This window comes from Pangasianodon hypophthalmus, chromosome 21 (assembly GCF_027358585.1).
Source record: "Pangasianodon hypophthalmus isolate fPanHyp1 chromosome 21, fPanHyp1.pri, whole genome shotgun sequence".
Classification (NCBI taxonomy): Eukaryota; Metazoa; Chordata; class Actinopteri; order Siluriformes; family Pangasiidae; genus Pangasianodon; species Pangasianodon hypophthalmus.
In genome coordinates, this window is record NC_069730.1 from 11,921,011 (window position 1) to 11,929,846 (window position 8,836).

Here is an 8,836-nt window from a genome sequence, read left to right on the forward strand (position 1 = left end):
TAATTCCACCACCTAGGTGCCAGAACAGAGAAGAGTCATGAGGAAATCCATGAAGATGGATGCACATGCAGAACTCCTTTATTTCAGGAACCACAAGGAAACAGACACAGGGACAGGAAATACCAGGATATAACTGAACTAAACTAAGAAAACAAACCTAGAAAATACTTAAACTATCAAAACAGACTATGCATAGTACAAACCATAACAAATACAATTTAAAAAAAAAAAAAAAAAGAACATGAAACACATGAGCATAGTTAATACAGGAAATCAGGGAGACAACAGAAGAAGTAGTCCTGTGAGACAGCCAGGGTGCCCTCTAGCGGCCCAAGATGGAAGTGCCCCTGGATACCATGACGGGACTTAATATGACATTACTGGTTTAAATTGCACCTATACAATAAGTGATTTTAAATGAGGATGTTTTTCACCACTTTTTTTGAAAGAGATTTGGTGAGTAGTGCAAGCATTATGAAGCATTGGAATTCAGTCATCATGGCAATTAAAAAAACTAGAATTTGGAATTAATTGGCTGATGTTATTTTATTACAAACATTGGATATTAAAAGGTTGATCTAGATTTTACAAAAATAGTGGAAATAGCACAATTCCTGGGTTTCATTCCTTTCCAAAAGCAAAATTCTATACCCAATCCAGAAGTTTAATTTGGTTGGATTTGGAATAAAAACTCTCTGGGTGAGTAAGATAGTATTTTTCTGCTTGCTATTTAAAGAATGTGGGTGTGGGAGCTCACGTATGTATATATGTGTTATATATGAATTGGGCATTTAGTGCTCTCTTCCAAGCATGTTTGGCTGCCCAGCTACATTATCCTTAGCATTTATTATTTTTGCTACAGAAATATGAGAAATACCTGAAAGCTATGCTTTTCTGCTTTTTCAGCTAAACTAGATCAAATGGGAATTAAATTTGGAATCTGGAAATGTATTTCGTAGTATATTAGCTATCCAGGCAATTCTTAACATATGTTTTGCTTTAAGTGATGTCTATGTTATTTTATTATAGATTGTTTATTAATATAATCGCACCCTTTTCACCCAAGTCAATGGTGTGTTTTTTTATGCTACTGAAGTAGGGTTATACATAACCAATATGTTATTTCACTATCTTTGTGTGATTGCATAAACAATCCATTTGACTTTCCACAAATGGAAAATAGAAATTCTTCTTCTGAACTCAGGTCTTTACACACTATCTACCACTCTTATCCTTACCTGCCTTAGGGTTGATTGTTATTTTGTTTTTGTGTAATAGTAAAAGATAAAGTTACCAGTTATTCTCAGAAAGACAGCTTTATATCTAGGATGTTCTGCAGTTTGCTAAGGTTTAATTGAAACAAAATGTATACAGTAACAAACAAGATTCTAAGTGTGGTATTTATTTATTAAGTGAACAGGAAAAAGGACATGCATTTTAAACACTTAATTTTGGTAATGATAAATTACAGATCTGTGATGGACTGGCATCCAGGGTGTATTCCTGACTCATACCAATTGTACCTGGGATAGGCTCAACCATGACCCAGACAGGAAGTGGATTGAAAATGAATGACTATCTAAATAAATTACAGGTTCATGTCTGTGGACAGTACCACTTCACGTGTCAGATTTTGCTACACTATAGTTTTGTTTTGTTTTTTTATCATTGTGTCGAAGCAAGCTAAAGAAAATGACATTGAACATTTGTACAATCAGGATAAATAAAATACTTACATTACCAGAATCTTGGTATCATTTGGATACCAAAATTATACTGTGATAACTCTGGTTGATGGGGTGGAGAATGAGGACACAGGTAACAGGGGAGCCAAGATGTTTTTATTAATATGCACTTTTCAGCACTATTCTGTTTGGCTCACATATGCGAGCATGCACACACTCTTACCCACACAAAATAAAACAAAATAAAAATGAACTAAAATAAATGAGCTAAAATAAATCCCACTGTTGGGGAATTTCAGCTCAGGTCAAATCATGGCAGATATGGTCAGCTACGTCTCTCTACGGCACCTGACCACCTACTGATGAGTAAAAAAAAAAAAAAAAAAAAAACATATGTAAATAGGCTGCCATAAACCACACACAGGTGTAGATAATCATTCTTTACCTGCTCCTTCTCCATGACGGCCTTCTAATTCACAGAGTATACATAATTACAGAAAAGTCACACGAATTTCTCATGTGACTAATCATTTTACAGATGGTGTTTTTTTTAGATACTTCACATATTAGGTTACATTTCACACACTTTTCCACATGTAGTTTTATTCTTCACAAGTGATTTTTCCCACACAGTTCATTTATTTTGAAAAAAAAAAAAAGATTACATGTGGTATTTGTATGTGACGATGTTGGATGTTGTTCATTTGTTTCAGAAAGTTGTATGTTTAACTGAAACATTATATTTGAGAGAGACAGAGAGAAAGAGAGCGAAAGAGTCAGAGAGAGGGGTGTTATACTTTTCAAGACATTTGTAAGTTTATTTTACTAAGATATTACTTATTAAAATATTACTTTAGCAAGACCTTTTCATCTTTTCAATAATTACCAATATTAAAAGATTTTCAGTTTGATGAGGTATTTTCTACTGGGTGGTGGCATAAAAATAAAGACCTTTCAGTTTAAGTCAAATTGGCAAGTTATTTTACCAGTGACAGATACTGATTATACTATACAAGTTGATTTGTATTTCATCATTTCACTGGAAGTTGTGAGCAGTTAGATTAATGAAGGAATGGATAAATGACTGCATATGTAGTGCTTCTTTAGACATGCTTATAATGAACTCATGTGAGTTGGAAATAGGGAACACATAGCAGTGCCATTCACAATGGATTATCAGGCTCACCTTGTGATCCAAGGCTGATAAGACGAGAAGAGTTATAAAATAACATAGCCAATAAAGATTGGTATGCAAAAATTTCTTAGCTGTAGTCTGGTTTATACCGTAAGAACTCAGGAAGTGTTTCGGCTCAGGTCATTCCGCTTTTAGTGACATTTATATGACCGGAAACCTGAATTAGTGTCGTAAGACAAAGATAAAAATGCACTGATGTTGATAAGTAGAATGTATATGGTAAAAGCACCTATATCAAATGAAATTATATGTTTAACCTGCTCTCCACAGAATGCACTGTAAGCTGCAAATGAAAGGATAATTTGCCCCAAATACTGACATGGGTGGCAGTGAATGGAAACTAACATGACCCAAAAGTCTAGCAGAAAGTAAAGCTTGATGAATTTCTATTTTAATTTCCTTTCATTGTTAGAAAAAGGCTAGTATTTTTGCCAGATTATATGAGTTTATTGTTTCTTAATGCAATATGCAATACAAATAAAAACTCAACCAGTTTTAATAAATATGTTTACTTTTTGACATTCATTATAGGATGGAAGTCATCATCTACTCCCATGGTTCATTTGAATAACTTGTTTATATATTTGTTCATAATGAGAAGTACTTCAGTAGGTTCATCTGTCATAATATTATGTAGCAGATAGATTATTGACCTTCACATGAGATGTGATATTCCATTCCATAGTCAATAATTCTCCCTGCACTGAAAAAAGACAGCTGTTTGACATTATTATTATTATTATTATTATTATTATTATTATCAAGTCGATGCTGGTATCTGTTTTGTTCCTCCTACTTTGAGGTTCAGCTTGCTACAAAAGGTTATTTGGGCATCAAATAAAAATATAAGTGGGATCTGGGGAAGTGTTTGATTTTAATTGTCTTGTCTAACATCCCAGAAGGATAAGACCACCTCAGTCTGGTTGCTACCAGTGTTTTACAGAGGGCCTAAATGCTGCAATTGTGCATCTTTCTGAGTTCAGACTTTACTGGCCTCAGGCATTTATTTCAGCTTGTAAGCACAAAAATAATATTAGGTGCAGTTCAGCAGGTCTGTGTCTGACAGTATGTCTTTTTTCTGTCAGTAAGATTGTCTAGCTTAATGCCAAACCAATCCATTTGTGTGGCACCAGTCCAGAGGCATGTGGTGGTTATATTAGAGGGGAGGGCTAACATCTATCAATAGCTCGACAATTAAACTATTTGGATTAATAATAATAATAATAATAATAATAATAATAATTTACGGTTTCACTCTCAAACACAAAAAATTTGTAACCATTTTTTTCAAACAAACAAACAAAAAAAAAAATCTAAACTCACGTTTCTGTCATCTGTCCTTTTGTGCAATTTGTAGTTTGATTAAAAAATGTGTGCTCAGTTTGTCAACTTAATTCCTCCTCCAAACACATTTTATTGAATAATAATTTAATAATAATTCACTTCATTCACATTTCATTACACTTGAGACTTAGTCTTTAACATGCCTACATTTAATAGAAGCGTCAATCAAGCGAACTGAACGATTAAATGCCCATATGTAGATTAAAACTCTATTTTAAATTTAAAAGGGCATGTCACTCTGTGTAATCATCTGACACAACTGTCAGTGACTGGCTGTGTGTATCCACAGTGCTGGGCTTGTTAGCCCACAGCGTCACTTCGTACCATTCTGTGTGTTTTTCTTATGACCGCTGGTGGTGCTGTTGCTCTCGATCTTAGAAAACTCCTAAATAATCATCTTTTAAAACATTTGTTAACTGCAAATAAGATGACATGGATGCCAAAAATTAAACTTGATAATGATTTTTCTTTTTAAATTTGAAAGATTGGAGGCTTAGGCCTGCTAGCCCATTGAAATGAGCCACCATGCACCAGACACATTTTACAAAGTTAATTCCACTTTAGTGCCACTTTAGCATCCCTTCAAACTGTTCCAAGTTTAAGCAATAACACAGCAATAAACAAAGTGTATGAGTATGGAAGGGAGAAAAAAGAAAAGAGACAAAGAACTGATACAGCCTATGGCTTCCCCATTCCCATCCACCTGTCCGTCTTCAGAGATAGGATGATCTTGTGACTGGATCTTTTTGGATGGCTAAAGCAGCAGTAGGGAGTATTCAGTTCAAAGTATGCCTCCTCTCTTGATCCCTCTTTCTCTTTGTGTCTCGACCTCTTTCTCAGGATGGGAAGGACATGGTGCTCAGTTCTTGAAGCAAGGACTGGGCAGGATTTAGCAGATCCGAAAGACACCCCGTTGCCTTCTCCCATATACACTCATACTGCACACACCTTCACATTTTTACACAAACAGAAACCCTTCACACCCTTTTAAACCCTCTTACTTTCTCAATGCCTCTTACAAACCAACAAGCTACATTTGACTGGGGCTTGGGCATCATACAAGGCAAGGATATTCAGGCAAAATTCTTCCAACAACAATTTCAACAGAGGGGTACTAAACCAAGAGTGTTTAACAGCTTGCTTGGTGCAGTTATGTGAGTAATTGAATACAATAGGTCTATGAACCCGTGATTCAAATGGCAAATTAAATGCAAAAGGAGAATAATTTAAAATGAGCGAAAACTCAAATCACAAAATCTGTCTTCTAATTCATCACTATGACATTTAAAGATGATGGCATTCCTGACAGAACATTCACTAAAATATATTTATATATTTATGCATTTACATATGTGTGAACTGTACTTGTATAGTTGTCTAAGTTGTGGGGATGAAATGTCCCAACTATATCAAAATTGACTGGTTTGTCTGAAAGCCCTGCTCATCACCAATTTGCTGACCCTCAGTTGTGAGTGTATGCTTTAGTGCTTGATCCATAATTGTTTATTTGTTTTGTGATAAAATGCATTCCTAAAAAGGTCTAGATATACATCTAGAGCAGGGGTGTCCAATCTTATCCGGAAAGGGCCGGTGTGAGTGCAGGTTTTCATTCCAGCCAAACAGAAGCCACAGTTGATGATAGTCTTTTGAAAGTCAGGATCAGCTGATTAAACAGGTGGAATCACATGTGGCTCCTGCTTGATTGGAATGAAAACCTGCACACACACTGGCCATTTGCGGATAAGATTTAGAGGTTTAAACTGATTGTGTCAGTTTAATGCTGAAATAGAATCAGATTGCTTTAATCCACATTCAAATCAATCAAATTATCCAATCTAATCAAACACATCAATCATTACAGAAAAAAAAGCCTTCTCTAGGGTCTAAATTACTTTGGTCACAGCAGCAATGCTATATGAACTGAAAGACCACTGTGCTGTTTATGTTTTCATATAAATGTAATTATTAATTTACTTTAATTTTTGTATGTGAGACTACAAAAATTTGTTCTTTGGTCCTGTATTTTCATTTGTAGTTTTCACAGTGCTTGTGCAAGTCTTGCTTGTGCAAGGGTGGATTCAACAGTGAGAAAATAAAGTTAAAGCACCCTTTAGAGACTCTCTACATTTTATTCATCAATGTCAAGGGCGGCTCTAGTGAAAACTTGTCACCACACCTAAACCTTTTGTCACATCTTATATCACCATCTGTGCCTGTAAACAGATACGAGAACATCCAACCTTGCATCAAGCAGCCAACTCAGCCTGTACCCTGCTCCCACGCAAGATCAGAAACTGACAGCACATTTAATGTGCTAATGTTACAGACACTTTGGTAGATAAGAGACAGTAAACATTTACTATACCTATAATATACAGGATTGAAGTTTACCAGTTTCAAAGTTTAACTGTCATGATCATGATGTAATAAGCTACATCTGAGTCCTTAAATTTACTTTGGAATATTTCACAGCTAGGAAGCCTCAGAACTACCAAATTAAGAGCTCAAAGATATATGGGTTTTCAGATAAATGGAAAATATTCCTAAGGTTCAAAAATGGGAAATTTTTAGAGCTTAAAATTCAAGGTTTTGATATGCATAAGAGTTGCAAGGTCTAAGAGTATGGTAAAGCATTTGACTTGTCCTTTGTCCTTTGTGGTATTATTTTTGTTTTTGAAAATCTGGAATGCTGCTTACTAATATTTAACCCCTGACACAAGATGCATTAGCCAAACAAAATGTAATTTCTTATGAAGGAAACAGGCAACCCCATAGACACACAACAGGTCAGGTCAAGTTCCTGTGAAAGAAGTTTAACAGAGAAGGGCCAGTTGATGTGTGATTAGGAAGCCATACAACATAAGAAGGTGTTTACTGTAACAAGGCATACAGAAACTAGGACAAGATTAAAAAAGTTTTGTTCAAGAGATTTAGGCTAGACAATGATGTAGTTTGCCAACACTATGAGGCCATTTTATGCAACCCTAATACTACCTCAGATGTCACTAAAAGAGTCACACTGGCTAAAATGATATGTGATTTTGTAAGTAAGCAGATAGAGTCTATTGATGAGGCCTACAATGACCAACTTGAGAGGGAGAGGGTCCACTCAAAAAATAAAGTATTGGCACTTGTTCATGTGTTCACAAAAAAAAATCAAGTTCATAATAATTGAATCTATACATTTTTACATTTGTTTTACAATATTTTTGTTGAGGGATCATAAACATACCAATCATTAAATCAACCAAAACCAATTGAAGGTAAATGAACACAGCTGGATTATGTTAATACATATCTCTCAAAATCTGCTGACAGACATTTTGACAAATAAGATTTGCTTGCTTCCTTGAATGAATGTCATGGTAAGAATTCTGTCTTAATCAGTTAATCAGTTAATGAATATCTTATTTTTTCAGATGTCTGAATTACTAATTTATTTCTAGCCTACCAATTTATTGTGCACTCCTTTTCTCAGACCTAGCTCTCCCTAACATGGGTAAATTAGAAAACTCAAATTTATTGTTATCTACACACTATCGTATATTAGCTTGTGCTTATTAGCTATTTATTATCGCATATAACATACAATGATCTTCAAGGTGATCTTAAGAGTTTTGATGGAGAGATACAGAACTTACTTCTCATGTCATATGAATGAATTCCAAACTTGGCTAGATCCAATGTTGTGCCATTCCAGCCTCAGCAAGAATCCACTTAAACACCAAAAATACAAGAAGCAGTTAGTCTAGCCCAAGCAATTGCAAACTCAATAACCATTAGGTAGTTTACCACCAATCCCTTAAAATTTAGATTGGAATATGTCCTTCAATGTGCTTATAGATCAAAAACCCCTCCTAGTCAGCAAGAAGATGCTTTATCTAAAAAGTACCTTGCTGGAGAGGCATGCAACGCTGTGGAATGATTCTATCAGAGGATGCATACCAGGGCATCTGGACAGTCCTACAAGAGAGAAATGGAAATCCATTTATTGTGGAAACCTTCAGACACAAGCTTGTGAAATGGCCCAACCTAAGTACAAATGACTTTTTAGAGTTTTGAGAGTTTGAAGGCAAGGCTATGTTGAGGTTATTCCTTATGTCAGATGATTGTTTTCCTAAATTATTGTATGGAAAATCACAAGCTGCTTAAAATTGACCAGAGTGGATTGTGTCCTGGTGGAGCCAAATTGTGGCAGAAAAGCTAGATTCATCAAGTAACTCTCTAAACTCTGCATGTTTCACAGAAACATTTGTTTCTTGCAAAAGGACATCTGGATAGCTTACAACAATTTTCACTACTGATAACCCCCAAGAGGTTACAGAGGAGAACTACAGCCCTCAAAACAAGTGCTTAAACCAGCAATACCACCTATGGAGTACAAGAAACCTCTGTGCCGTTTCTATCCACGGAGGCTACTCAGGTGCTTGACTACTGAAACTTGCTGCTGGCGTCTCTGCCGTTGTATGCCATCCAACCGTTGCAAGCAAACCAGAATGCAGATGGAACCCCCCAAGTTCTCCCATACCACCAAATTGCTACACTCTCTCTACTGGCTTCCTGTAGCTGCCTGCATCTTATTTAAAACACTGATATTTGACTACAAAGCCAA